At 43.3% G+C, this 27,622-nt stretch overlaps 1 protein-coding gene across 4 annotated transcripts in view; it reads left to right on the top strand.

Annotated features, from left to right (window-relative positions):
• Window positions 1-27,622, top strand: part of SLC23A2 (solute carrier family 23 member 2) — a 326,193-nt gene that overhangs the window by 31,833 nt on the left and 266,738 nt on the right. The window contains exon 1 of one of the 4 annotated variants that reach the window (XM_030201846.1): window positions 24,989-25,079. The exons of the other annotated variants lie outside the window; for them this stretch is intronic. The gene's annotated coding sequence lies outside the window, so the exon portion shown is untranslated. Of the gene's footprint in view, window positions 1-24,988; window positions 25,080-27,622 lie in introns of those variants that run through there. 4 annotated transcript variants of the gene reach the window in all.

The following is a 27,622-nucleotide window of genomic DNA, read 5'->3' as shown; positions in this document are numbered from 1 at the left end:
AGACACCATTAGAGCTTTGTTTTAGTGTATCTGCCCCACTCTTCTGGAACAGTCTTCCACTTTTTATCTTAGGCTAGAAAAATCTTTTGACAAATTCAAATACTATCTCAAGGTGTACTGTTTACTAGCCTACCCTAATCTTCTCCCAGATTTATCTTCTGAGTAATGTCCTTAGATAATCTTTTTCTTGATGTTTTAATTTTTCTCTTCCCTTTTTTCCCCACCCCCTTCTTTTCCACATGTTGAAATTGTAATTCTTTCCCAAAGCATATCCTTTCCTCCTTATGTTGTATTTTTTCTATTTTTTTTTTTTTGTTGTTACATTTGTACCCCGCGCTTTCCCACTCATGGCAGGCTCAATGCGGCTTACATGGGGCAATGGAGGGTTAAGTGACTTGCCCATAGTCACAAGGATTTGTGTTCTGTATGTCCGTGTTTTGTAATTATTAGTAATTGTTTCCCTCTTCCCCCCAATTATTTTATTATTAAAGATTCTGTTTATTGAAAGTTCTTGTTTGAACAAAACAATACAAACCAGCAAAACATTTAGTAAGATTCAATAATCACAATTCCATTTACAGAATTAAACCTTTAGGTAGAGATATATCCCCATAACTCCTAACATCCCATATCCCCTTATGCCCATGCTATGTAAATAATAAGATCTAAGATTTTGACTCTGATAGCCCTAGAGCTGTTATTACTACCCCCCCAACTTATATATCTAAGTTCTGTGAAATCTGTTAAGCACTTGACTACGAGCTGTAGTGTAAATGGAAACTAAATATGGGTTCCAAATAGCAAGGAATTTTTTCTGCCTTTTAGGATATGGAAAAGCAAATATGGACTTCCCAAATCTTTAAAGCATGTAGCCTACTTCTCCAGGTCCAAAGTGATGGAGGGGTATCTTTTATCCAGTGGCTGAGGATACATTTCTTTCCTACAATAAAGGCCTTCCCCAAGAACAAACTTTTCTCCTGCCCTTGAATTCCCAAAAGCGAAGCTTATGAAACAAGACACCCTCAAGTGACAGACAAATCATGTCCCAGGATTCGCTGAAGATAAGCTATAAGTGCTCTCCAAAAGGCTTTTTTCTTTGAACATGTCCAAAGACCGTGTGAAAGTCGATCTTCTGGTGCACTGCATTTCGAACATACAGGTGACACTGCACATCCGGCACGACAGGCCTGCCACTGTGAAAAGTAAGCTCAGTGCATCACCTGTTACTGACATTCCTGTAAATTTGCTTGATGTACCAACTGTGGTATAGAAGCAAACAAGGATACCCAAATGTCCAGCCGTAAGGGTCTACCCAGCTGTCTGGCTCAGACATCTTGGAGGGATGTATAGGTCAATCATGACAATTATTGCCAAAATAGTTTATAATACCAGGAAACCAATATTTGGCCCATGGCATCCCCTTGTAAAAATTCTCGAACGTGTGAGCAGAATTGCGATTTTAAACTGACTGCTGGTAGACTACGAATATAACTAACCATTTGCATATAGGCAAAATAGTCTCCCAAAGTAAATGAAAACCGTTGTCTCAGCTCCTCAAAAACAGAGAACCATCTAAAGAAGTGTTCCAAATTTTCTCGGCCTAGTCTTCTCCAACGCTGAACTAATGCATTGTCAAGACCAGGCCTGCACATTTCCCGTCAATGAGTGTAACAGGCTACTATGTGGATTCTGTCTCCACATCAGAAGCTGCTCTCGCCATATCTATCATAAAGGCTTTAGCAACAAATAGTCTAACCCGAGAGGGAGTCATCGAGCTCATAGCATGGAATAATGCAATAGGGCACCTGTCACGGATTCAGGTATGGTGAGCCCTTGGACAGCAGCTGGGGCTGCAGCAGACAATCATCTGGAATGGCATAGGGCATACTGGACACAGCAGAGGCAGGACAGAAGCTGGATCCAGACAAGACAAGGAAGCAAAGCAAAAGGCTAGAACTGAACCTAGACAGGAACACTGCAAGACACAGGATAAGACTACTACTGGGTTCAGACATGGTAGGACAAGAACTGGATCCTGACATGGAAAAGAGCAAAATAAAACAAGGTAGGAATGGAGCTTGGCTGTAGCAGGAACCAGGAACAGAAGGTAGAACACTCATATGGGCCGCAGGGCCGAACTGGAACTTAAACAGGAAGAAAGAGGAAAGAAATAGAACAAGATCCCCATAGGAAATACTAACTAGGCAGCACATGCGCAGAACACAGCCACAAATAAAAGGTCAAAAGACATTTACACGCAGGCACAAACAGTAACTGAAGGGTAAAAGGTAAACTCACAAAAAGAGACAGCTCACATTGTGCCTGAAAGCACAGTCAAACGAAAGAGCAGCTCACACAGGCTTCAACATCAGATTCAACAAGTAAAGGGATAAAGGGAACCACACAAGAGAGACAGCTCAGGGCTGTGCTAGAAAGTAGAGCTAAATGGAAAAGCAGCTCACACAGACTCAAACAGAAACCACACAGAGAGAAAGCTCAGGGATGTGCTAGAAAGCAGAGCTAAACAGAAGAGCAGATCACACAGACTCAAATGGAGACCACACAGAGAGACAGCTCAGGGCTATGCTAGAAACCACAGCTAAACAGAAGAGCAGCTCACACAGGTTCAAACAACAGATTCAGCAAGTAAAGGGTAAAAGGGAAACCAAACAGAGAGAAAGCTCAGGGCTGTGCTAGAAACCACAGCTAAATGGGAGAGCAGCTCCCACAAACTCAAACAGATTCAGCAAGTAAAGGGTTAAAGGGAAACCACATAGGGAGGCAGCTCAGGGCTGTGCTAGATACCATAGCTAAATGGAAGAGCAGCTCCCACAAACTCAACACATTCAGCAAATAAAAGGTTAAAGGCAAACCTCACAGAAGAAAAACTTCAGGAACAAGGTTAAGAAGCAAGGCTTTCAGGTACATGATTTCAGAGACAAACCACACAGGAACAAAGATTCAAAGAGAAGACTCAAAGGAACAAAGCTAGACAGGAATCAAGACATGCAGGAATAAAGCCAAGCAGGCATTGGATCCAAACAGGGAACACAAAGACAAAGTTAAGAGACCTATTACGAAAGGGAAAGCATGAAAGTTCCAAGGTGCTTTATAAAGGACTTTATTGTTGATGTCACAACTAGGAATGAGGCTTGGCTGCAGGAACACCAGAGCGATCCTTGGATAACAGGGAAACTTGCAGTGGAAGCACTTATCAGGAAAAAGGCAGTCTAGAGACATCACAGAGCCAAGTTACTGGGTAAAAAAAATGAATTTGGACGCGAGGCATGGCCACAGCTGTGACAGCACGAAGGCTTAAAATATTCCCATTCCATAAGAGTATCAGTATATTTACTCGTATTTGAGTATCCAGTTGCGTAGGTGTCTTAACAAGCATGCTTGGTTGTACAGTTTTATGTCTGGCATCCCCAAACCCCCCTGTCTCCACCCACTTAGTAAGAATTGCCAACGTAACTTAGGTTTTTTACAGCCCAACAAAATGTGTTAACCAATTTTTGTAACACTTTTATGTCACAACGGAATAATTGTAAAGGCAAAGTTTGTAACAGGTAAAGCCAACGTGGAAAAATGATCATACGACAGAGTTAGATTCTGCCTCTTAATGAGAGTAGTAGATGGTGCCATAAAGCTAGTTATCTTCTAATATCCTGTAGCAATTTGTCCACATTCAAGCAATATATTCAAGCCGTAAATATTTATGTACCTCTAAATATCGGAAGGATCCCGCTGCCCACTGAAGTGCAAAGTTCGCTCCCCATGATTTCCTCAATTCTTCAGAACTCGCCAAAGCTTTTGATTTATCTGAGTTTGAAACCCGCAAAATCACTGTATTCTCGAAAACTATCTAGAGTGGACAGAGAGCGATGAGGCTCTTGAAGGTAGACTAATAAGTCATCTGCAAAAGCTGTAATCTTAAATTAACTCTCCCCCATTTGTAATCCTACTATTTCTGGATTATCTTGTATTTCGCGGATCAACGGGTCCAGGGTGAGAACAAATAACAACAGTGATAAAGGGAAACACTTGTTGTGTACCTTTCTGAACCTCAGATGACTCAGATAATATATTTTTAGCCCAAACCCGAGCTTGCGGCTGGTAATATAAGGTCTGAACTGCTTGTGCAAACCAACCCCTTATCCCATAGCCCCACGAGAATCCCTGAAGGAATCCTCATAGCACCCTATCAAATGCTTTTTCTGTGTCAAAACTAATGAGAAGTGAAGTGATTCCCCCAGCCCTCGCTCGTTCTAACACCATCAGGATTATTTGTACATTTTTTGATAGCCCGTCCTCTAACAAATCCCACCTGAGGTCCTGCAGTTAAAGATGGAAGCACCGATGCAAGGTGTGTGGCCTTGCTCTATATGGGCATTAAAGGCCTCTGTAAGTACCGGAGTGATTTGTTCACAAAGCAATTTGTAAAATTCTCCTCGAACTCCATCAGGGCCCGACGTCTTATTCAGTGAATTCTGGGTTATTGCCCATTCAACTTTGTCCACTTGGATTCTCTCATTGAGCCTCTCTAAGTGTGACAAGACTGGATAAATATCACTATCCAAATGAGAGGCCTCGTCATCTGAGTATAAATCAGCAAAGAAGACGTGAAAAAGGTTGCTAATACTTTCATTCGATGTGCACAACTCCCACCCTAGAATCTTTGAGAGCTAAAATGTTTGTGGGCCCCTTAGAGCATTTCACTAATCTTGCCAACATGCTACTGCTTTTATTTGCGTGTTTGTATAAACAATATTTGTAGTATTCAAGGGACTTTTTTGTAGCTTGATGGATAAAGAAGTTTAAAGCCTGTTGAGCCTCTAATAGTAGCTCCTTATTCTGAGAGGTGGGATATTACGAAAATGAGTGACTCTTCCCTCCAACCTTAACAACTCCCTATTATGAGTCTATTTTTGGAAACTAGAATAGGCTATTATCTCTCTACGTAAGACTGCCTTTGCCTTCTCCAAATAAAGAATTGGGTCCTGGACTTTTGAGCATGGTTGTCCTGTTCATATAGCCTCCACTTGTCAATTATATATTCCAAAAATCATGGATCTCTATACAATTTAGTAGAAAACTGCCATTGAGGCATCTTCCCTGGGCCCATTGATAAAATGTATCCCAAATTCTACCCACTCATGATCAGATATCATGAGGAGTCCTATGATTCTACTTTAGCAATAAGTTCCCTAGAAATTGAAAGGTAGTCTATTCTGGACATGATGGGGTGGGCACGTGAGAGATGGGTATAATCCCAATCAGATGGATGTAACTCTCCACACATCCACCATGTTCAGCGCTCCACAAATTTGTGAAATGCCACCCAGTTGTCGCCGAGGATTTCTACTGTGGGAGCAATCCATACTAACATCACACACCTCATTAAAATCCCCCCCATGATAATGGGATTGTCCTTGTATTGGTGTAGTTCTTTTAACAGGGTTGTATAGAAGGACTTGTCCATAATATTGGGAGCATAGATGGAACATAAAACACATTTTACTCGGTCCAAGGACACTAAAGCAATAGCATACCTCTTTCCTGGATCTGCAGACACCTTATTGGAGAGTTAATGCCCTCCCATGTTCCATGTACTGATTTTTATTACCATTTAACCTGGAGAATACATTGAGAAGACCACATAGAATAACATGCAAATCCCTGAGGAGTGTTCCAGCCTCCACCCCTCAGTCATTCCAACCAATAAAATTAGCATTCTCCAAATCCCCTGTTGCCTCCAATTAACAAAACTTACAGTGCTGTATTCCCCCTCCCGTTCCCCCCATCCAAACCACTCCATCTCAGCCCCCATCTGGAGAAACCTCCTCCTATCCCCAACTCACCCTCTATTATGCCCGTCTCCCCTTCTTTAACCGAAACCACCATAAAGGTGTTTCTATTTGCATGCTCTGCCTCCCATAAACCAAGAAATAAAAGAAAATCTCCTTAGGAACAGTGAATTAACAAGAGTCTCAAAATATGTATAGTTCAACAAATATGGGCCATTATCCAGTAAATACAGTTATCGCAAAAAGCAGAAGTCCTAATTGGCTCTTGGAATTAATAAAAAACAAAACTAAAGTGAGCTTGTCCCTTGGGATATCCAAAAAGATATTCTCTAGTGACACCTTGCTGGACCAATGGAGATCTTCAACTGTCAGCACGGTTCTCTTAGTGTGAACAGTGAAGCCTGGCATTTTCAAGTTCAGCTGTTAATTTGCAGGGCGGGTGTTGCTGATTCAGTTACCTGTCTTCACTTGAGAAGCTCTGTAAAAAGAGCCATACATCCACAGAGTCTGCAATCCATATTCTTGGCCATATTGTCAGCCCAATAAACATCCCTTTCACAGGGTTGCTCATTGGAAATTCCACCAGAGTAGACTAACATAAAGCAGGTCATATCAGTCATTCCGAAGACTCTAAGATCAGGTGTTCCACATATTTAGTAGCTTCTGGTACAGCGTCAGATTGTTTTGTAACTCCATTATGCATCAACTTAAGTCTAACTGGATATACCAAAGTAAATCAAATTTTATGTTGCACCAGTTTTGTATGAAGTGATGCAAACACCTTCCTAGCTGCCGACACCACGGCCGAGTACTGAGTACTGGCGCTAAACCTTTGGTCCATCGTGTCTAATTTATCTATAATTATTTGTAACTGTTTGCCAATTGTTTGTTCTACCGCCGCATTAACATCCACCATGATCTTGGTAGTCCACTTGGAGCTGGGGGACAACGAGGGCGGCACGCTCTTTTCGGCCATCTTGGGATCCCCTTTGTCTCGATCCTTTTTCGCGGTTCTTGCTGCCATTGAGATTTCACCACCCGCTAGATTCAAAATGACAGAGGTATAGGAATGACTCCCAGTATCGAGTCTACTGAAGTTGAAGACAAAGGGGATGATAAGTAGCTGGTAAGCCATGGTGAAGCTGGAGCCCTCAGACCTCTGTCCTCCCTACTTCATCTCCCATGGGGGCAGATGTTTCCCCCCAAAATATTTTATTGTAGACTGCTTGATTTCTTCTATAGGTGGTACATATTAAAATGAATGTGAACATCAAATCTGGTTTACTGGGTCATAGTTTCCAGTTGCATTTGAACCAACTCTGGCAGCCCCAGTGTTAATATCGCTGAAGGCCTGACATGCCCACCTTTAATGGACTTAGACCTGTTTATCATCAAAGGTAGATGTTCGAAGCCTCCAAGATAGAGCTAATTTATGTGGCTGAAGGAGGAGCTGTGTGTGGTAAGACAAGGAAGCCAGAAGCCAGGGGCGAACTGAGAGTGGTCTGAGCCCCCTGCCCAACACCCCCTACCGCCACAGCCGACGCCCCCCACTGCCCCGGTCCTACCTGAAGGGCCCTGGTGGTCTCTGTGGGGGTGGGGAAGCATGTTCTTTCCTGCCTGCTTCGCTGCCACTATTCCCCCACCTGCCGGCGCTGCTATGTTTTCAAAATGGTGTCCGAGACTTCCCTCGGTAATCTTGCGGGTCTCAATAGTCTCATGAGACTTCCGCAGGGAGTCTTGGCCGCCATTTTTAAAATACGGCAGAGCCAGGCAGGGGGAATAGCACAACAGGCAGAAAATAACGTGTCCCTCCCCCCCCCCCCCCAGCGACGTGCCTTTAAAGGTAGGGCCGGGGAGGGCTGAAGTGTGCGGCGGGCATCCAGGCAGAGCTTCTGGGTCCTCGGGCACTGTCCGGTTGCCTGAATGGTCAGTCCGCCCCTGCCAGAAGCTTTTGTTCATTGGGCAGGTAGGAGGAGAAATGCCTAGAAGAGGGCTATGGAGATGGTTATTCTGGCTAGGCCAGACTGGGAAAAGGGAGGTAGAATGCTTGGACCTTGACAGAAGAATATTGGCTCAGGATGAGACTCCTTTCCGTTCCAGACCTCATCAATCTCCCATTCCAGTTGCTGAACTGAGCATGCACATGAGAGCTGGCATTGGCAGCCGAAGCCTGCCTGCCTGCTGACAAGTGCTGCTTAGACAGCAGAGGCGGGACATGCACAAGAGACCTCTTTGGTTGGTGGGGCTTGGCATCCCCCTCCAGCCACTAAAGCAGAGGGGGCCCAGACCCCTGAGGGCCCCCTTGGCTACACCACTGATGTGCGGTATATCAAAGATGAAACTTGTTTTCTGTTGTTTTTTGCAGCTCATTGAGAAGCAATCTGTTTAGGTTAAATTATTTGCTGATAAAATACCCTGTGCTGATAATTTCCTGTCTTCTTTTAATTGGGATAACTCATCATAAGGAAAGCTAGCACAAATTGATTTTATACTTTTTAAAGTAAATACCAGATTTTTGCTTTTTAATGAAATTAAAACATAGAATTTTAGTAACACCAGAATTTCTCTTCAATCCCAAGCTTCATCTCCAAATTTCCAAACGATGTTCACTTCCTTATAGAAACTTCCTCTGCTCTTTGTATTCTCTCAGGAAAGAGGATATGCTGTATCTGTTCCTAGGGGGAAATGCTTTCAACAAGCCCCTTGATGATTACAGTGTTAATTACTCTACTAGAGTGACCTTTTCAGCTGTTTAACCTCTTAATACCTTGGTTGACAATCTGTTCAGCTTAGTGTCACAATACTCTTCCCCTATTGCAAAGAAAAGTGCCTTTTCTTTTTAAGGCTGTTCTGCGCAAAAAACAAAAACCCCAAAACCTAGGAATTTTAGTCCTTTTAAACAGGCTGTAAGAGAACAACTTAAGCTGGCAGAAATTGATTCTGGATTTTTAAAGCAAGGTAGTACTTAATGAGCACAGGTACCTGAAACAAAAACAGCATAAATTCTTTGTGGGGCTGTTAATCATCCAATACAAAACTATTTTTCAAAGAAAGAGCATGCAGTGTTGAAGACTTGTTTTTGTTGGCAAGTCTTTGAAAGTTGTCAACCTTAATCTCCAGTACTGGAAGCAGCAAGGTGTATTTTGTTGTGGCTTTGGTCCCAGTTGAATGATTTATGATGGGGTGCCTTTTATATTTCAACGGTTTTTATTGATGATGTACCACGTCAAACAAAACCAATAAAGTCAAACATTTTGTAAACATTCAGTCATGTCATAATTGTACATATGCATCTAGTCTAACATCATCATCATTATTTTACATCCTTTCCTCCCCCTTCCCCCCCCCCCCCCAACCTCCCCTTTATTTTACTCCTTTACCTTTATCTACTTATTTCATGGTAATTATACTAGCAATATCTATTAAAGGTCTTAACCGGTCCAAAATCCGGAGCAATATCTGCTGGATGTCTCACTATCTAGGACGCATGATGGGGTGCCTTTTAAATGCCTTGGGAAGCCAAGGAAAGCACCAGTGTGGCATCATAAGGTTTTCTTTTCCCCCACACAGATGTTGGCAGTGGGAGGTCTCATACCCTGCCACTGCTCTAGTCCTGGAGGGGAGAACATGAAGAGGAAGCTGCTGGACATTGCTAGAGCCAGAGAAAATGGGGGGAACCTGGTGTTGGGGAGTATAGAGAGGGGACACTGGTTTTGAATGGAGGCCATGGGGAGGGAAAGAGGAATGTACTTAAAAGGAAACCTTGAACTATCCCCCTTCCCTGCTCCCCCCTCCCCACCAAAAAAATCATTAAGAGGCCAACAATCGTGTGCCTCTGCTTTCTCTCCCCCCCCCCCCCCGCCCTATGAACTCTTTGAAAAGGGAGCAGGTGTTTTCTAAGAGCCCTGAGTATCTCATTTTTAGTAATGTGGCTGTCTTCCAAAATTGGTTCCCCACCCTTGCATTAATAAACCAATGATACAAAAGTTCCTTATTCTGAGATCATGAAGACATACCTGCTTTTGCTTCAGAATTCATGTTCTGTGGTTATCACACACTGTCAAACCTGTGCTATTTACTTTTATGCTCCTCCGTTTGACAGCACCCCCCTTTTTTTTGTAAACAGGAGAGATATGTAGGGGAAGGTTGCCTATTTCAAACCAGGCAGAGTGTTAAGCAAGTGGGAACAAAGGATAAATGTGTATTTTTAAGCACTCTTTAACATTGTCTTGAAAATGACTTTACTCTTACCAGATCTAGGTCATTTTGAATAGGGTAGGTGTAAAGGCCATGCTCCATCTCTTCCCATCGCCCACAGATTTGAATCTGATTAATTCATGGGCATAGGGCTTGTGCCTGCAGTGGGTTTTAAATCTTATTTTTTTTTTCTGTTGTGACAGACCGTGTTCATGTGCATGATATAACAATCTGTGGTTGAATAAAAAATGAGACCAAATTTCATTTCACTGTAGTTAAGAATAGTTTAGATTTCTTTTACATCACTTAGTAGAATTTACATTTTAAAATAAAGTAAATGTTATTTTTCTCATACGTATTAATATCTGCTTACTTCATTAGCTGCAAATCTTGGAATAATGTGCTGCACATAGTTTTTTGATATTGGGTTGAAGGGTAGGCACATTCACACTAAACAGACTGTCAACATCAAAAATTATTTTTACCTATTCTGGAGTCTATACAGAGCAGAGCTAGGATGTTTCCTTTAACAGCTGGCCATATAACACAGAAATATATATTCGAATTCTGATATCTCAATAACAGGAGCACAAAATCCCTGTATTGCCAGAACTTTGCAGATATGTTGAAGAGAATCTACTTAGCAAACTCTCCATACTGTTAACACTAACTAACTATTAGAATGGAAATAGTAAGAACTGTTACTTGAAAAGGCAGCAATACAGATACAGAACACCAGTTACTGGCGTAGTTGAACAAGTCATACTACTATAGAATCCCATAAACTACATCGTGGAGGAATCCCTCACCTTGATTGTACAAAGCACCCCCTCCAGATCAACCAACTATTTTACCACTGTTTGGGCAACTAATTTTTCCATTTAGGGTGATTCCTGGTCTCTTGTTTCCACTCTTATTTCTTCTGTCCTCTCCTCTTTCCTACATCTTTCTCTGATTTTCATCTTGCCCTTTCATCTTTTTCTCTAGTTTTCTTCTGCACCTCTTTCCACTCATAACTAGATTTCACCTTTCCTTTCACACCCCCTCTCCACCTTCCAGTTCTTGGTCTGTTTGTTTTTTTTTAATAGCTCATACGTATGTGTGTCTTTATTTGGTTATGTATGTTCCTTTGTCATCTGCCTTGGTCCAGGCAGGCTATAAGTGAATAAACATATCCTTTCATCTTCTACTTCTATAGCATCCCACACATCAAGCCAGAGACTTGTGGGTTATATCCCTCTGCCAGCAGGTGGAGATAGACTCGTCCAGTCAATCCATTTCTCTTCCTTCCACAACCTTCTGTCCTTCCCCTGACCTTCTGTCTTTCACTCAATTCCTAGAAATCTATTTACAACCTTTTTATACTCGAACCCCCTCTGCCTTTTTGTACCTCACTAGCCCTGGCATCTTGTTTGTTCTTCCTTGATTCCAGCCCCTTTTTCTCTCTCTTATCCCAACTCTATTTCCATCTCATATCATCCCTTCACTGATTCATCCCTTTCTTCTCGTGCCTCAACAACCTTCACAGTTTTATACCATCTCTCCACCCCACCCTTCTATACCTTGTCTCAAATACTCGACTTCATCTAACACACTCTTACAGCACCCCCCCCCCCCAGGTGTTTTGCCCTCATTGCCACACAGTCCCTGAATCCCTACTTGTGCCCACTCCCACCATCCTCAAACCCCATTTGGTCACAGTCCTTAAAATTAGTTCCCCAAGTCCCTGTTCTTCAACTTTTTTCCTAATCTCAATCCTGAGAATGATTTTTCTTGGGATAGCATTCCCTTCCTACTACTGCACCAGGCTCACCCCACCTCTCTGAAAACCTGAATGGTCCCCACCCTATGCATAGTCTCTCTCTCTGCTTTCAGCACAAGGAGAAAAGGTGCTTGAGGGTTTTCACAGACCATCACCCTGCTGCAGCCAGCATTAGCTGTGATTGTGGCCACGGGCTGATGGCAGCCCTGAGTGAGGTTGAAGTACAGGTAAGTTCAGGATGCAGTGGTGCTGATTGCCAGTGGTGATGGGTGGGTGGGTGGGGAGAGAGACTAGCAACATTTCTAACTTGACCTAGAAGCAACTGATCATTGGGGAAGGGAGGAAGTAAAATTAGGGAGCAGTTTTGAGGATTTCAATTACCTGGTTCTCTGCTTTCTGCTCTTCCCAGCCTACGGGTACATATGGTTGTTATAGAAAACATGGGCTTGTTGTTTATGTTAAGTTTTAGGGAACACACCTTACAGCTCTTGGGTGACTCACTAGTTGAGAACCTTTGCTCCAGATGGATGGATTTAACCAGTGCATAAGCATTTGTTTACACCATAATTCTGATAGAGGTGGTTTCTGACTGAGCTGGAAGCCTAGAGGCATAGGAGTAAATTGTTGAGAAAAAGAAAAAAAAAAACACACTTGTAACTTCTTCATGAATAATTTAAGACCTGGAAATGCAGGGTAAACAGTGATCAGATGTGTCTAGATAAAAACGCCTGAGGGTGCTCATTGGTTCCTCTAGTACTGGGAATGTAGGTAATGACTGCACTTCAAAGTCCATTTAGAGAGTTCACTGTGTATATTTCTATAATACTATGCCATGATAGTCCTATTACTAGTCTTATCTCCAAGTTTTACCTCATTGATTGTATTTATGCTTATTTGGTCACTTTACTATTGTTATGCTGTTAGTGTACATTTTATGTTAAATTGTATCTGTTGTACATTGCTTTAAGTGAATCTCTTCATAAAGGCAGTTAATAAATCCCAATAAACAAATACTTCTCAATATAAATGCAATAAAAATCAGTGCAAGAAAGTAGATTGGCAGTGATGGTTATATTAGCTGTCAGCACATCGATAGAAAAATAACTTTTCAATAGCTTCTGCTTTGAGAATGCTTGTCCTGCCAAAGGTGAAATCTGATCAAAACTTGATTGCCTATTGCATTTCCTGTAATTAAGACCCTTAATTTACATAGAAAACATTACACACTGATGCTCATTGAATGAGTAATTGCTGGTATTTGAACACAGTTGTTACAATATATGGCAGAATGTTCACTAGATAGACGGGTTAATAATGGGAGTTGAGCTGAGGCTGTACAGGAGAAGTTGAGGATGGCAAAACATTCTATAAAAAAAGTCCTATGAATCACAGATTTGTAATTTTGAATACATATAAAAGTATGGTTCATCTAAACAGAATTCAGACTTTGCTCCAATTTCCTGAACACTCAAGTGCCTGGCCATTTTCAATGTCCATTAAAAAAACTGTTACTTGGGGATAGTGGCAAGAGGGTTAGTCGAAATGAAGATGCTCAAGATGGCACCTCTGCAGAGATGCCTAGGAAGGTATTTGCTGGAGACAAATAGTGAGTTCCACATCTGGGCATAGGGTATCTAGCTGAGATCACCAGGTCAGATGAATGGATGACGTGCCAAGCATACTGGTTTACTATTTAAAAAAAACAAACAAAAAAAAAAACGTTTGCAAACCACAAACCAAAAAGACTGTAGGTTGCAAAAAGCAATGTGGAAAACAAAATTAAGAAAAGGTTTCCAAATTTTTAAATCCAAGCATCAGTCATGGTATATAATTTATTATTGCTGTTAGTCCTAATTAGGTTTCAATTTGCTGTTTACAGGTTTATCCTATTGATTGATTTATATGCTTATTTGGTTATTTTACTATTGTTATGCTGGTAACAAAATTTTAAGTTTTATGTTAAATCTGTACCTGCTGTACACTGCCTTGGGTCCATCTCTTCGTAAAAAGTAGTTAATAAATTCCATTAAATAAATAAATTCAAGGATAGTTTTTTTTTTTTGAAGATGCAAATAACACTGGCCTCAAAGCAAGCCCTTTCAATGCTGCACCAGAGGCTATGCCAGTACTCATGAACAGGAAATGGAGTTATCTTGCCTGCATTCTCCAAAGATGAGGCTGGCAGGGAGGGCTTGTTGCTCAAATTGGATGTGTAGCAGGTTTTCTTGCACTGTCTGGTTACATACTCCTGGAAATTGGATCTATCTCTGTCTTGTTTTGTGGGTGAGGCTGCTTCAAAGCCTTCTTTTGCCTGCAGCCTAAAGGATGCCATTATTTTGGCCTATCTGTTGAAGTGTCTTCAAGTTCCGGAAGGTCTTTGAGCTAATTGTTCAAAGGTGCAGGTATCTTCCTGTAAAGTGGCAACTTGGTCTTCTCTGCATTCTTTATGAACAACTACAAGTTGGAGGTACAGGAGAGAGAGAGAGAGAGAGAGAATGTTGTCTTTGTTACTGGCATACTCTGAGCAGACCTGGCTTTTTCCCATCCCTAGAAAAAGGGGTGTATGGTTATATCCCTTTTGTTTGAACTGTTTTTTTGTTGTTGTTTTTTTAAGGATGAATAAAGGTGAAATTTAGTCTTGCCTATTAATTTCCTTTAATTCTAATAGACAAGTGTAAGATTCATCCTGGAAGCTATTACATTTTTTTTTCTGTAGATATCTTTTTTTTTTTTTTTTTTAATTATTATTGCTTGACAGCAGTCTGTTCTTCTCTGGTTCAATGTGTGGATTGGATTGGATTTATTATTTTTTTCACCTTTGTCCAAGGCAGCTTACAAAAATACATATATAAAATCCATGTAAACACATACATAAAATCTTGTAAATATACAATAATGTAGTACACAATTAAACCAAACAATAACATCCAGGCCCTTTAGGTGATCAAAAGAAGTAGTATCAGCAAATGCATAATATGCCAGGCTGAACATACCAGAAAGTAACATCCAGGCTCTTCAAGTAATCAAAAAGGAAGCATCATCAGATATATAATATGTCAGGCATAACACATATCTTTTCAGCTGGTGTTTAAATGTCAGTGCATGTTGTTCATTTTTGAGATGTTTCAGCAATTCATTCCATGTTGTTGGTCTGGCTAAAGAAAAAGTTCCTCTTCTCGTTATGTCCAAACGCACACGATTCAAAGCAGGTGATACATGATCACAATCGGCATGATAGAGCATACTTTTGCACTGCATGTGTCAAATATGGGAAAAATTAGGTTCTTACCTTGGTAATTTTCTTTCCTTTAGTCATAGCAGATGAATCCATTAACTGATGGGTTGTATCCGCCTACCAGCAGGTGGAGATAAAGAACACTGAAAGACCATAGTGCCTCTAGGACGGCTAGCCCCAACTGCCTTCAGTATTTGAGATTTCCAAAGCAGAGTAAACCATAAAGGTATAATAACATAAACTTTCCTCACAGCAAACAATTGCCCCATAACAGGAGGATCAAAGGAGGGACAATCTCAATCTCCTGTAGTAGAAGATCATGTAGAAATTCTGATAACTGTTTTTCAAATTCTCCCAATGAGATTTATATCTGCATGAAAGATCTGAACAAAAAACAGACACCCCTCTGAAGGGACACCACCTTGTAGGGGTGGAGGGGCTTGTGTGTTTCAATGACTTAGAGGGCTATGTTGAAGGGTTACCCATATCAGACAGGCCTCTGAGGAGAAACCAGACAAAGTGTGTCCCAAACTGGGAGAGTGGTAAGATGGTGACCTGAAGTTCATATGCCCAATGGCCCAGCTGCCCTCTGAAGTTTCATCTTCTTTACGTAAATTTCCTCTCTGCAATTGCAGTTACCTTAACTGAGAGGAAGGGGACAACTAGCGGTTAGCCGCCAATGGCCAGCGTTTTATCCCCTGAGCAGCAAGTGTGGGACTGTTGCGTGACGAACTGCCCACAGATGAAAGGGTTGGCGAGTGTTTTGATTAGTGCTGGCGAAGGAGCGTCGACGCTCTTGGACCTGGAAAAAACAACTCCATCGCTCCTGAATTATTCAACCACCATGCCCGGAGGAGTGAGAGGTATATGCTGAAACAGAGGACGTTTACAGCAGAACCCGTATCGGCGGAACCACTCCTAAACACCTATGAGAAATCAACTTGGAGTTTTTGGCTCCCATGGAGGTTACATTGAATACAGTCTGGAAGGTGCTTCGGGACCTAACGGTGGCAGTAAATAATTTTGTTTCAGATATAATTTTATTAGAGAGTTACATGGACAATTCAACTGAACCCTTTGAGAGTAAAAAATTGATATAACAAATGATTCTACATGAGCAAGAAGTGGTTATGATTTTGAAAATGATAATAGACCAGAAATTTGAATAATAAAATGAATATTATAATAGATTAATATCGAGATTATTGTTTTTCCCAGCGTTCCGGGTATGACTCCTAAAGTTTTCCTCAGACATATTTCCTCAAATTTTTACTTTAAAAGGAGTGAAGCCTGTGAAAACTGGGATTACTTTAATCAGTGGGATTTGAATTGGAGACTTAAGTATATGTATTGCTAAATAACTTCTGGTTTTTAAAAGAGAGAATGTAATCAGATGTATTATTTCTAACTAATATTGGACAATAAGTATGTTTTCAATTAAATGATTTCACTATACACCGTATTGGCCTTGAAGAAGCCAACCAGATGATCAATGTGGAATAATGAATTAGACGAGTAATATCTGGGGATAATCAGGTTAATACCACGTTTTTCTTTCCTGTTTACTCTTTAATTGATCTTATCTTGTTTCACTCTCCCTATTTAGTGGTCTAAGGAGGAGAATAGAATTACCTAACTGAAATAATTCCTACATATTACTTTCTCTGTATTTCCAGCAAGTTGTTTTATCGCTTGTAAAAATTTAAATGGTTATAAAAAAAAAAAAAACGAACAAAGTCAGACAGGGAGGGATCATGGATTCATCTGCTGTGACTAAAGGAAAGAAAATTACCAAGGTAAGAACCTAATTTTCCCTTCCTTATCATCAGCAGCAGATGAATCCATTAACTGATGGGATGTACAAAAGCAGTCCCTACTTAGGGTGGGAACAGGCCCCACCACGAGCCAATACTTGAGCTCCAAAAACAACATCCAGCCTGTAATCCTGGACAAAAGAGAGCTGAGAAGCCCAAGTAGCTCCACGACAGATCTCTTGAAGAGAGAGTGCACCCGTTTCAGCCCACGAGGAGGAGATGGCTCTCGTGGAATGCGCCTTAAACGCTTCAGGCGGAGACCGACCTGAAAGCAGATATACAGCAAAAATAACTTCCTTGAGCCAACGAGCTATAGTGGCCTTAGATGCTGGACCTCCACACTGAGGACCTGACAAAAAGGTGATCAGAAGTCCTGAAGTCATTTGACATCTGTAGATACTGCAACAACGCCCTGCGGACATCCAGAAGATGTAACTGCCCAAAGGAGTCTGGGAACTCTTCCCTAGAAAAGGAAGGAAGAAAAATGGGCTGGTTCAGGTGAAACGCTGAAACCACCTTAGGCAGGAAGGAAGGCACTGTACGTGCCGTTACTCTGGACTCCGAGAATTGCAGAAAAGGGTCCCGACAGGACAGAGCCTGCAGCTCAGACATGTGTGAGCCGATGTGATGGTCACCAAAAAGACTGTCTTAAGAGTCACATCCTTCTCAGAAGCTCGCCTAAGCGACTCGAAGGGCGAACACTGAAGAGCCTTCAACACTAGCCCCAGGTTCCAGACCGAACAGGGCAACCGGACAGGAGGACGGAGCCTAAGCACCCCTCTGAGAAATCTGGCAATGTCCGGATGAGCAGCAAGGGAAAAGCCAGCGACCTTACCTCGATAGCATGATGATGCTGCCACTTGCACTCGCAGGGAATTGTAAGCCAGGCCTTTTTGTAAGCCCTCCTGCAAAAAGTTCAGCACAGTTGAGACTGTAGCTCGCGTGGGTGTGATCGCCTTTGAAACACCCCACGCCTCAAATTTGCACCAGATCCGAGCATAAGCTGCAGAGGTGGACCGCTTGTGGGCCTGCAAGAGAGTGGAGATGACTTTGTTAGAGTAGCCCTTGTCTCTCAATTGCGCCCTCTCAATAGCCAGGCCGTAAGACCAAATTGGCAGGGATCCTCCATAGACACCGGACCCTGAACCAACAGGTTCGGCACCAGGGGCAAATGCACCGGCGCGTCCATCAACATCCGGCGGAGATCCGCATACCATGGATGCCTTGGCCAATCTGGAGCTATGAGAATCACCAGACCTCGGTGCTGTCAAATCTGCAGTAGGACTCGTTCTATCAAGGGTCAAGGAGGGAACACATACAGGAGGCCCGAGGGCCAGGGTTGAGCCAGAGCATCCAACCCCGCCGAGAGAGGATCTCTCCTGCTGAAAAAGCGAGGTACTTTGGCGTTTGCACTTGACGCCATTAGATCCATTACGGGTGTCCCCCATTTGGCACAAATCTGAAGAAAAACTTCTGCCAGTTTCCATTCCGCCGGGTCGATTTGATGCCCTGCACCGAGTGCCGCCCTGACGATTTATGTATGCCACCGCTGTCGTGTTGTCTGACAGAACCCGGACAGCAAGCCCCTTCAGAGTCTTCTGAAAGGCCATAAGAGCCTGGAATATCGCTCTCAGTTCCAAGCGATTGATGGGCCACCCCGCTTCCATGGGTGTCCACAGACCCTGAGCATAGCTTCCTTGGCAATGTGCTCCCCAGCCTAGACTGGCATCTGTTATCACCAGGCACCAGGAAGCATTCCTTGGTGCAGCATCCTATCGGAGAGCCACCACTCCAAACTGAGCCGGGCTGCAGCGAGCAACGTTAGTCTGCGTTGATATTCCTGGGACATCGGAGACCATTGTTGAAGCAGGGCAATCTGCAGAGGCCTCATATGCGCTCTCGGCCAAGGCACCACCTCCAAGGTGGCCGTCATCGACCCCAGCAGCTGGACAAAGTCCCAAGCTCGCGGGCGAGGCATCCACAGGAGCAGACTGACCTGATTCTGAAGCTTGAACCGCCTTTGGTCGGGGAGAAAGACCAACCCCGATGCCGTGTTGAACCGGACCCCCAAATACTCGAGAGACTGAGAGGGGTTCAGGTGACTTTTGGGTATATTGACCACCCAGCCTAGCACCTGCAGGACCGCCACCACTCTGGCTGTGGCAAGACGACTCTCGGTTGCCGAGTCCGCTCTGATGAGCCAGTCGTCGAGATAAGGGTGAACTCTGATACCCTCTCGCCTGAGATAGGCAGCTACTACCACCATTACCTTGGAAAAGGTACGGGGAGCTGTGGCTAGGCTGAAAGGCAAGGCCTGAAACTGGAAATGCTTTCCCAACACTGCAAAGCGGAGGAACCGCTGGTGTGGAGGCCAGATAGGAATGTGCAAATAAGCTTCTTTTAGGTCCAGAGACGTGAGAAACTCTCCTGGCTGTACCGCCGCAATGACGGAGCGCAGGGTTTCCATGCGAAAATGTCGTACTCTGAGAGCCTCGTTTACTCTGCGTAAGTCGAGGATCGGCCTGAAAGACCCGCCTTTTTGAGGCACGACAAAATTAATGGAATATGTGCCACTTTCAGACGGGGAATTTACCCGTCTATGTTTAGCGTGTTTCCAATGCTTGGGGGAGGAAATAACCTCTGAAGTCATCCCCGGGGCATCAGCACCTGGAGGGAAGCCAGGAGGCAACGCAGTGTCAGACACCTGCGGCAGAGCTCTTTTCAGCATAAAAGCCTTATGCATTAAAAGGACAAACTCAGGGGAGAAAAACTCACCCTGACCTCCGCCTCCGAATTAGGAGAAACAGATGTGGGAGCTCCTTTGGCAGCCTCTAAATGAGGCGTCCCCCCTGCACTCAGACTCTTCCGCGAGGGTCGAGGCATGCGGCGTTTCCAAAATGGCGCCCACTGCCAGCTCCATTGAGCGGGAAGAAACATCGCTCGGCATGCTCAAACTAGTGTAAGCATCTAAGGAGCACGTTTTACACAGCCCCGCTGCTGATCTGCGTTTACCACAACGGGAGCAGCGCTTAACTCCTTCAGCAGCCATCGTCCGTTTTTTCACAGGAGGGGAATATAGCAATAAAATGGCGGCTTCACGCCAAAACTTACCCTGATCGGACCGGCGTCCGCGGGTCCTCCCCGGAGGAGCTGGGCACCACTCTCACCTCAGAAGACTGAGTCAACGAGCTCCGGTCAAGCTGCACAGAACCAGGATCACTGGAAAAAGCCTCAGAACAGCCACACAGTAAAAGTGCGCTCTTTTTTTTTTTTTTTTTTGACGCTGTGAGGAAAGTTGGAGGCAGGCAGCAACAGAGGGACTCCGGGAGGCGGGGGGAATGGGTAAGGCAGGGAAAGGGCGAACCTATATGCCTTTAAAGTGGCAAAGCAGAGGAGCCACCCCAGGCAGTCTGAAATCCAGGAGCTGATCAAGCTATGTCCACACCTGCTGGGAGATAGAGAAATACTGAAGGCAGTTGGGGCTAGCCGTCCTAGAGGCACTATGGTTTTTCAGAGTTCTCTATCTCCACCTGCTGGTAGGTGGATACAACCCATCAGTTAATGGATTCATCTGCTGCTGATGACAAGGAAAAAGATGTTTTCTTATGCAAAATATTATGCAGCATCTAAAGTAACTGATTTTATATGATAAGCAATTGGCAACCACTTCAACTTTTTAAATACACAGTGATATCAAATTTCAACAAACTAAACAGCAAACGCACTGCTGAATTTTGAACCATTTGCAATGATTTAATACTGGTGGCAGGTAAGCCCAGTAAGCTGTATTACAGTAATCAATGCTACTCATAACAATAGTTCAACAACTTGAACGAGATCCATTTTTGGTAGCAGTCTCCCTAGTTTAATAAGTAAATGGAGTCTAAAATAAGAGCTACAACCCAGTTTTTGAATTTGAGATTTGAATATAAACTGTGAGTCAAATAACAACCCTAAGCATTGCACCTGTGTGCTTACCTTTACAGGAACTCCAGACAATAACACAGATTCAGGAAAAGTGGAAGTTGAATTTCCACAGACATATAACAGTTCTGTCTTGTTTACATTAAGTTTCAAACGATTCTTTGACAGCTATCCAAACAAAGCATCAAATATAGTCTGCAATTTACATACCACATCTGAAACAGAATCTGTTGTTGAGAAAAAAAAAGTTGGATGCCATCAGTGTATATGCGATAGAATACCTGTAACGATCTTAACAACTGTATCGTGGGGCCAAGTGTATATTGCATAATATAGTAGATAAGGCCGAAGCATTGAAGTGGCATCCCTAAGACACACCAAGTCCTGTCTTTCACTCAAGATTTAAACCATGCCAGAACAGTACCCTATAGCCCACATGCGTTAAGATGGTTCAGCATAATATCATGGTCCAGAACATCAAATGCTGAGGACATATCTAAAAATTTAGTCACTGATCAAGACCTAATCTGACTTCATCAATCATGGCAGCAAGAAGCAGTTCAGTGCTGTGTGCTCTCCTGAGCCCATATTTATGCTCATCCAAGATTAAATTTCGTGATAATCATCCAGCTGTTCATAAACAGCCTGCTCTGATACGTTGGCGAGCAATGGCAGTGATGAAAGCGGATGATAGTTTAGTATATCACATCCTATCTTCCTATCCTTCAACACTGGCTGCACTGTAGCTGTCTTCAATTCCAGGAGAAAAAACCTTCTTGCAAAAGTAAAGTAACCATATAAGCTAAACATGTCATTACAGTGTGTTTGTGTGTACTAGTTTTCCCTTAATTCTGGAGTACTTGGGAGGTTGTCATCCATATCCTGTGGTTCTGGATGGACCCCTTTTTTTTTTTTAATCATATCAGGCTTTGGTACGATTGCCGGAGTGGTTTCTTATGTGTAGTGTACCTTATTTGCAGTGGTGATGTGACTGCAAAAAGTGTGTTCTCTGCGTCCATCTGCTGGCAAGGAGTGGCCTAGTGGTTAGAGCACCGATCTTGCAATCCAGAGGTGGCTGGTTCAAATCTGCTGCTGCTCCTTGTGATCTTGGGCAAGTCACTTAACCCTCCATTGCCTCAGGTACAAATTTAGATTGTGAGCCCTCTTGGGACAGAGAAATAGCCAGTGTACCTGAATGTAACTCACCTTGAGCTACTAGTGAAAAAGGTGTGAATAAAATCTAAATAAAAAAAAAAAGGTAGCATAAACCTATTCTTCTGGACTTGCCTAGCTGGCTCCAAGTGTATATCTGCAGAGTACAACTGCTGGGTTATCTTTAAATGAAAAGTGTTTTAGAAGACACACAGGATAATACAGATCCACTTTTTAGGGAGCCTAGTATTAGTTGCCAAGTATCAGGTCAGCCTTTTGAAGGACTGCTCTTTGCTCGCTATAAAACAGTTGAAAGGGCTGAGTTATTTAGCAGTGTTTCCCCCTTTTGTGTTCTGAGTAAGCTGGATGAATTCTCTTACCCCCAATTCTATATATAGCTACTAAAGTTGCACACACAATTTAATTGTTTAACAAGCCAATCTGTGCTGATAATTGGTCACTAACAAGCAATTATCGGCATTAAATAGAATTTTATACACACAACTTTCTAAGCATATTCTATAAAGTGGTGCGCATAAATTCTAATGCATGGGAGGGACATGATTGGGTCACTGGCATTCCTAAAAACTATGCGCACTGGTATAAAATATGTCCGATCCATGCCTAAGTTAGGTGCAGGCATTTATACCAGGTTTGCATTGGTGTAAATGGTTGTGCCTAAATTTTAGTCACGGGAACAGGTGCTACATGTATTCTCTAAACTAAGTTTCCACGTTTATTAAAATTTGATATACCGCTCAATTAAAATTCTAGGCGGTTCACAATTTTAAAACAATAAAAATCAGAAAAGAATGTAATAATTAATAGGGAAAGAGAAAAGAACAAGCAAACACATCATCACCTAACTTTAGGCAAGGTTTATAGAATAGTGCTGAGTTTTTTTTTGTTATTTTTTTGGGTGCCATTTATAGAATTTTGTCCTTACTGCAGTCAGAGTAAACCAAGGAACTGAATCTGACCAGAACACTTTCTCTCTCTTTCTTCTTGCCAGTTTTTGGGGCTCTGGACCTTCAAAGCTGAATGCTTCATTCTCTGCTGCATTTTTCTCCATCTCCTTGCCTTTTCTTTTTCCCCTGTTTACAACAATTCAAAGCATTCTGTGTAGTTACAATTCACCTGCATTCCAACATACTTAACTGGTGTTTGAATAGATTAATTAAAGGTTGTGGGCTTTTGAAGCTGCGTGCGTGCTGTGTGTGGCTGCCTAACCCTAGCTGAGTGCTTCAGGTACTGGCAGTCTGGGTGTAACTGAGATCTCAGTATTGAGGATTTGTTGTTTTTCGCATAGATTTAGAGCTCAATGCACAAAGCTTACCTTGCCAGGAATGTTTGCTTTAGACTGGTTGTAGCCATTCTAAAACAAATATTAGTGAGTAATACACAAAGAAGTTTTTGGTGGCAACCACTGAGACCTCCATGCAAATGTATTACAAGCAGCTCATTAGTATTTAAATCAGCATTCTGAGCACTTCACAGCCATTTCCATGCACTGTGTGCCTACCTTTTAATGTACAGAAATTAAGGACAGGTCTGGAGCTGTCTGCTTGCATCGTATAGTGCAAGTAGACTGCTGCTCCCCATGGTAGGCATCAGTATAGGGACCTGACTCCTCCCCTCGGGCCCAAACAAAAATCCTTGGTGGTCCAGAGGACTCCTGATGTTCGTGCCACTCCTGCACCCCCATCCCCCATCCCTAGTGGTCCAGTGGACTCCCTCCTCTGACCAACTTGACCTGACAAGGCAGGGCCTGGGTCAGGCCAGAGCCCCTAGGGGCAAACACTGGTGGTCTAGTAGCATTTCTTCCCTCCACATACCGTTGAAGATGGAGGCAGGAAAACCACCTCCTGCCTCAGTCTGGCCCGCCCCAAAAAGAACAAAATGGTAGCACCTGGTGCATTCTGGGATGCACTGGGAGGGGCCCAAACACCAACCCAGAATGCACCAGGCAGGGGCTGGGTGCCATCATTTTGTTCTGGGTGGGACCAGAGGGAGGAGATGGTCCTCCTGCCTCCAACTTCGAAGTTATGTGGGAGGGTCTGGGGTGAAAGTGGAGGGAAGGAATGTCACTCAAACATCAGGTCTTGCCATGAGGGATCTGGTTGGTGGAGATCAGTTGGACGTCAGGGGGTGCTGTTGGGGTGTTCTGGGGAGGCAGGAGGGGGTTCACTAGACCACCAGAGACTTTTGGGGTTCCAGGGGGGCATGTGGGGGGAGGTCCAGGCTGTATTAAGGTGTTGGGGGGGGGGGTTGGGGTTTACTGGATCACCAGGGAAAATTTGGGGGGAGCTGTCATTGGAGCTCTATGTACTGTCAAATGCATTTCACAGCTTGAGTCGCAAACGGCAACCCATGCACAAAGGGGGCTCTGTGCATCTCCTTTGTATGTGATACCGTTTGTGCATGGGTCTCTGGTTGCGACTCACTAACTTTTCTCAAGGCACCGTAGGAGGCAACTTAAATTATTGGGGGTGCTAATCTCAGTGGAAATAACCCTCCCTGGATGCATTCAAGGAGTTTTTCCTCAATATTCGGGGTTCTGAAGCACCCACAGAGCCGGCTCCTGGCACTCAATATCTTGTTAAAGAAATTCCGTTAAACGTACCCATGGGCTTGGTGTAGCCTCTAGGACAAAGGGCGGAATGGAAAGTTGCAACAGACGGTTTTTTTTCTTCCCCAAGATGATCTCATCAATATGATCATCCTTTTAATAAAACAATTAGCATTACTTCACAACGTTATTCCTTTCCTGCCCAGTGTTCGCTTTGGCAGGCCTGCATTTTACCTTGAAAATCAGTGTGCAGGTTGGGCGCGGCGTCTCCTTTAATCCTCTCACCGGCTCAGGTTTGTGCAATGATTCTTACTAGCACGTGAAGCGAACTCCTCCTTCTGACGTCACCGGACCTGGCGAAAGGTGCAGTTGCCCAGTTTGGCCACACAGTGTCACTGGTGCCGTCTGCTTCTTGTGTAATGTAAACAGTAACCCTGATTGCACCTTATGCAATGCCTTCCTTCCGCTAGCTTAAAAAAAAAAAAAAAAACCACCCCCTCTTTAGTTTGGAGCGCAATGTAATGAGCCAGTCATGCTGTTGCAGCGGAGCGCCGCATGGTAGCTTAGTGAATTGATTTGTGCCGTACGAGCGATCCTGCCAAGTCCGACTCCTGACAAGGTAAGAGACTGAGAAAATGTATTCTGAGCTTCTATAATACTTGTATATCTTAGATCGAGAAAGGTTTAGGCGGTATTGATAAAAGGTAACGCTCCGTAAATGAGAAGCATAAACCTTTCGAAGGATTCAGGCAAAGATGCCTTTTGTGGCTCAGGGTCTCATCGGGATAACAGTTAAACCGAAAGTCCGTGTGTGTGTGACTTCCCCTCCTGAAACTGCTGTATCATGACTTGGTATTTTTAACACCAGGAATGAAAATGATAGAATTGCCGTTTTAAAGATACCGGTCAGAAAACGCGGTTGGTATTGAGTGAACTGTAAGTTGCTGCATCGGGAGAAGAAATAGCCGGTAAAGTTCTCGGGTACCCGCGTCATTTTTATTTTGTGACAAACTCTCTAACTGCTCTGGCGAAATCAGTATTTCTTAAATATAAAAAGAATGCATCTTCATTCATTTACTTGCTGCTCCTCCATTTTGAGAAACCTTTCTCGTTGCTATAGATTCTCGATGAATCAATTTGTATATATAGTTCTATGGTACGAATTAGTGCGCTTTTGTTTTATAATTTGTAGATGCCTGACTTAAGAATATTTCACCAGCTCTTATTAGCTAGAAAAGTACAATAGAGTATAATATCCTGTATGACGCATCCTTGCTTATAAACACAGAAGACACTCTTTGGCACAATGTTAATTGTAAATGTTCAATCCGATATGATTTTCTTTTTAAACTGTGTTGCCGTCCGTGAGTACCTGTCCGGGAATACAGGTATATAAAGTTACGAACACAACAAGCAAACGTGTAACTTACTAGATCCTAAATGCCTATGGCCCCTCTTTGAAGCCGACTGAGAGATTTGTTATGGAGAGGACTTGTTAGGGCAGAAGGCATTACAAGAATTGCTATGCTTCTGGTTTGTGGTAGCCAAGTTTGTTGCAGAGGAGAGAGAGGTTAACAGAAACACCTGAAGAGGGAACGAAACAGTAAGCCCAGCAGGACAAACATTAGGTTTCTTCAAACAACTTATAAAAGCAGGAACTAAAGGTTAAGGTACAATCCACCCCCTATTTTGAGTTGCTTAACTTTATTTTTCAGTAGAAGCTGACTTAATAGTGGAATGAAGCTATGGTATTTTATTTTCCCTGTATTAGTGATCCACATTTTCAGAGGAGACCAAACTGATCTAAATGTGTTAACTGTGTTACCTCAGCTGATGCTTATTGCGTTCTTATATGTTACAAATGGAAGGAAGAGCTTGCAGTTTTAACTAGGAAATGATGCTGAAGTGAGACAGTCAGCAATAAATATAATTAGAGAATGGAGCATTAGCACTCCAAGTGCAAGTCAGTGTAGTGTTCATGGGCTCTGACAGGAGAAAACAGATAAGAGTTTATGCTGAAATGTCAATTAAAAAAAAAATCTTGTATGGCATTCACATTCTCTTCAGGAGTCTTGGCTATTACACAAGGTTGGAACCTACTTACCTACTAGGTTCCAAGGGGAACTGTAGTCTGTGACCCTTTGTTGAGGATTGTTGCTTTAATGACTCAAGTACAAGCTGTGAGGGCTGTAAAATACAGAACTCTCCTCCCACCTGATTAGTTATCAGTGAAGACTCATGGTGAGAAACCCAATAGAGGCTGGTTTCAGCTGTACTAGAAGTTCAAAGCAGCAAAGGAAACCTTGGACAAGAGAAAAAAAAATTAAACATAATTTAGGATGTTTTGTATAGTGACAGGAGACCAAAGAAATCAGTAATTTCCAATTACAGCTGAGGCATAAGTCAGGAGAATCTTCTATTCCATATCATCAAGCTGATCAATCCATAGACTGGTGGGTTGTGTCCATCTACCAGCAGGTGGAGATAGAGAGCAAACTTTTGCCTCCCTATATGTGGTCATGTGCTGCCGGAAACTCCCCAGTATGTTCTCTATCTCAGCAGGTGGTGGTCACACACAGCAGCAGCTCTGGCTAGGCCTCCAAGCCTAATTTTTAGGTTTTGTTGAGTGCCTGGGGTTGAGGGCTCTTTTGAGCAAGTGCAAACCTGGTGGTGCCAGGTCCCTCCTTTTCTCCCCCCTCCCGCTGGCTCCGTTAAAAAAAAAAAAAAATTTTGAACGTCCTTAAAGGCGTTTATTTCGACGTTATTTAAGCGTCTATTGCAGCTACTCACTGGGACACCAGGTCGTTACAACTCGGAGCGGACAGCAGGTAATTTTTACCTTTTTATAGCGGGCAGGGGGTTCCCCGATTCTTCTCCTCGTGGCATATGGCGTCGGAGGGCGAGGGCGCAAAGGGTTGCTCCCCGGGTCACTTGAGCGCTTCTAGAGGGGATGCGGGGGTCTTCAAGCCTGATTCGCCCTTGTTGGGTGACAGTTTCGTGACCGATGAATGTCCCGGTCCTTCCTCCGGCGTGGCGGTTTTTCCCGCCATAAACGCCCATCCCCCGCTCCTCGCCTCCGCCATCTTGGCCGGCCACGCGGCTCGGACGGCTTCTTCTTGGGCCGCCCTTGAGGTTGGAGACATTAATGCCATGAACGCCCTT

The sequence above is a fragment of the Microcaecilia unicolor genome, chromosome 4, assembly GCF_901765095.1.
Source record: "Microcaecilia unicolor chromosome 4, aMicUni1.1, whole genome shotgun sequence".
Classification (NCBI taxonomy): Eukaryota; Metazoa; Chordata; class Amphibia; order Gymnophiona; family Siphonopidae; genus Microcaecilia; species Microcaecilia unicolor.
The sequence above is the reverse complement of the archived record's forward strand: the minus strand, read 5'-3'. Positions and strand labels throughout refer to the sequence as shown.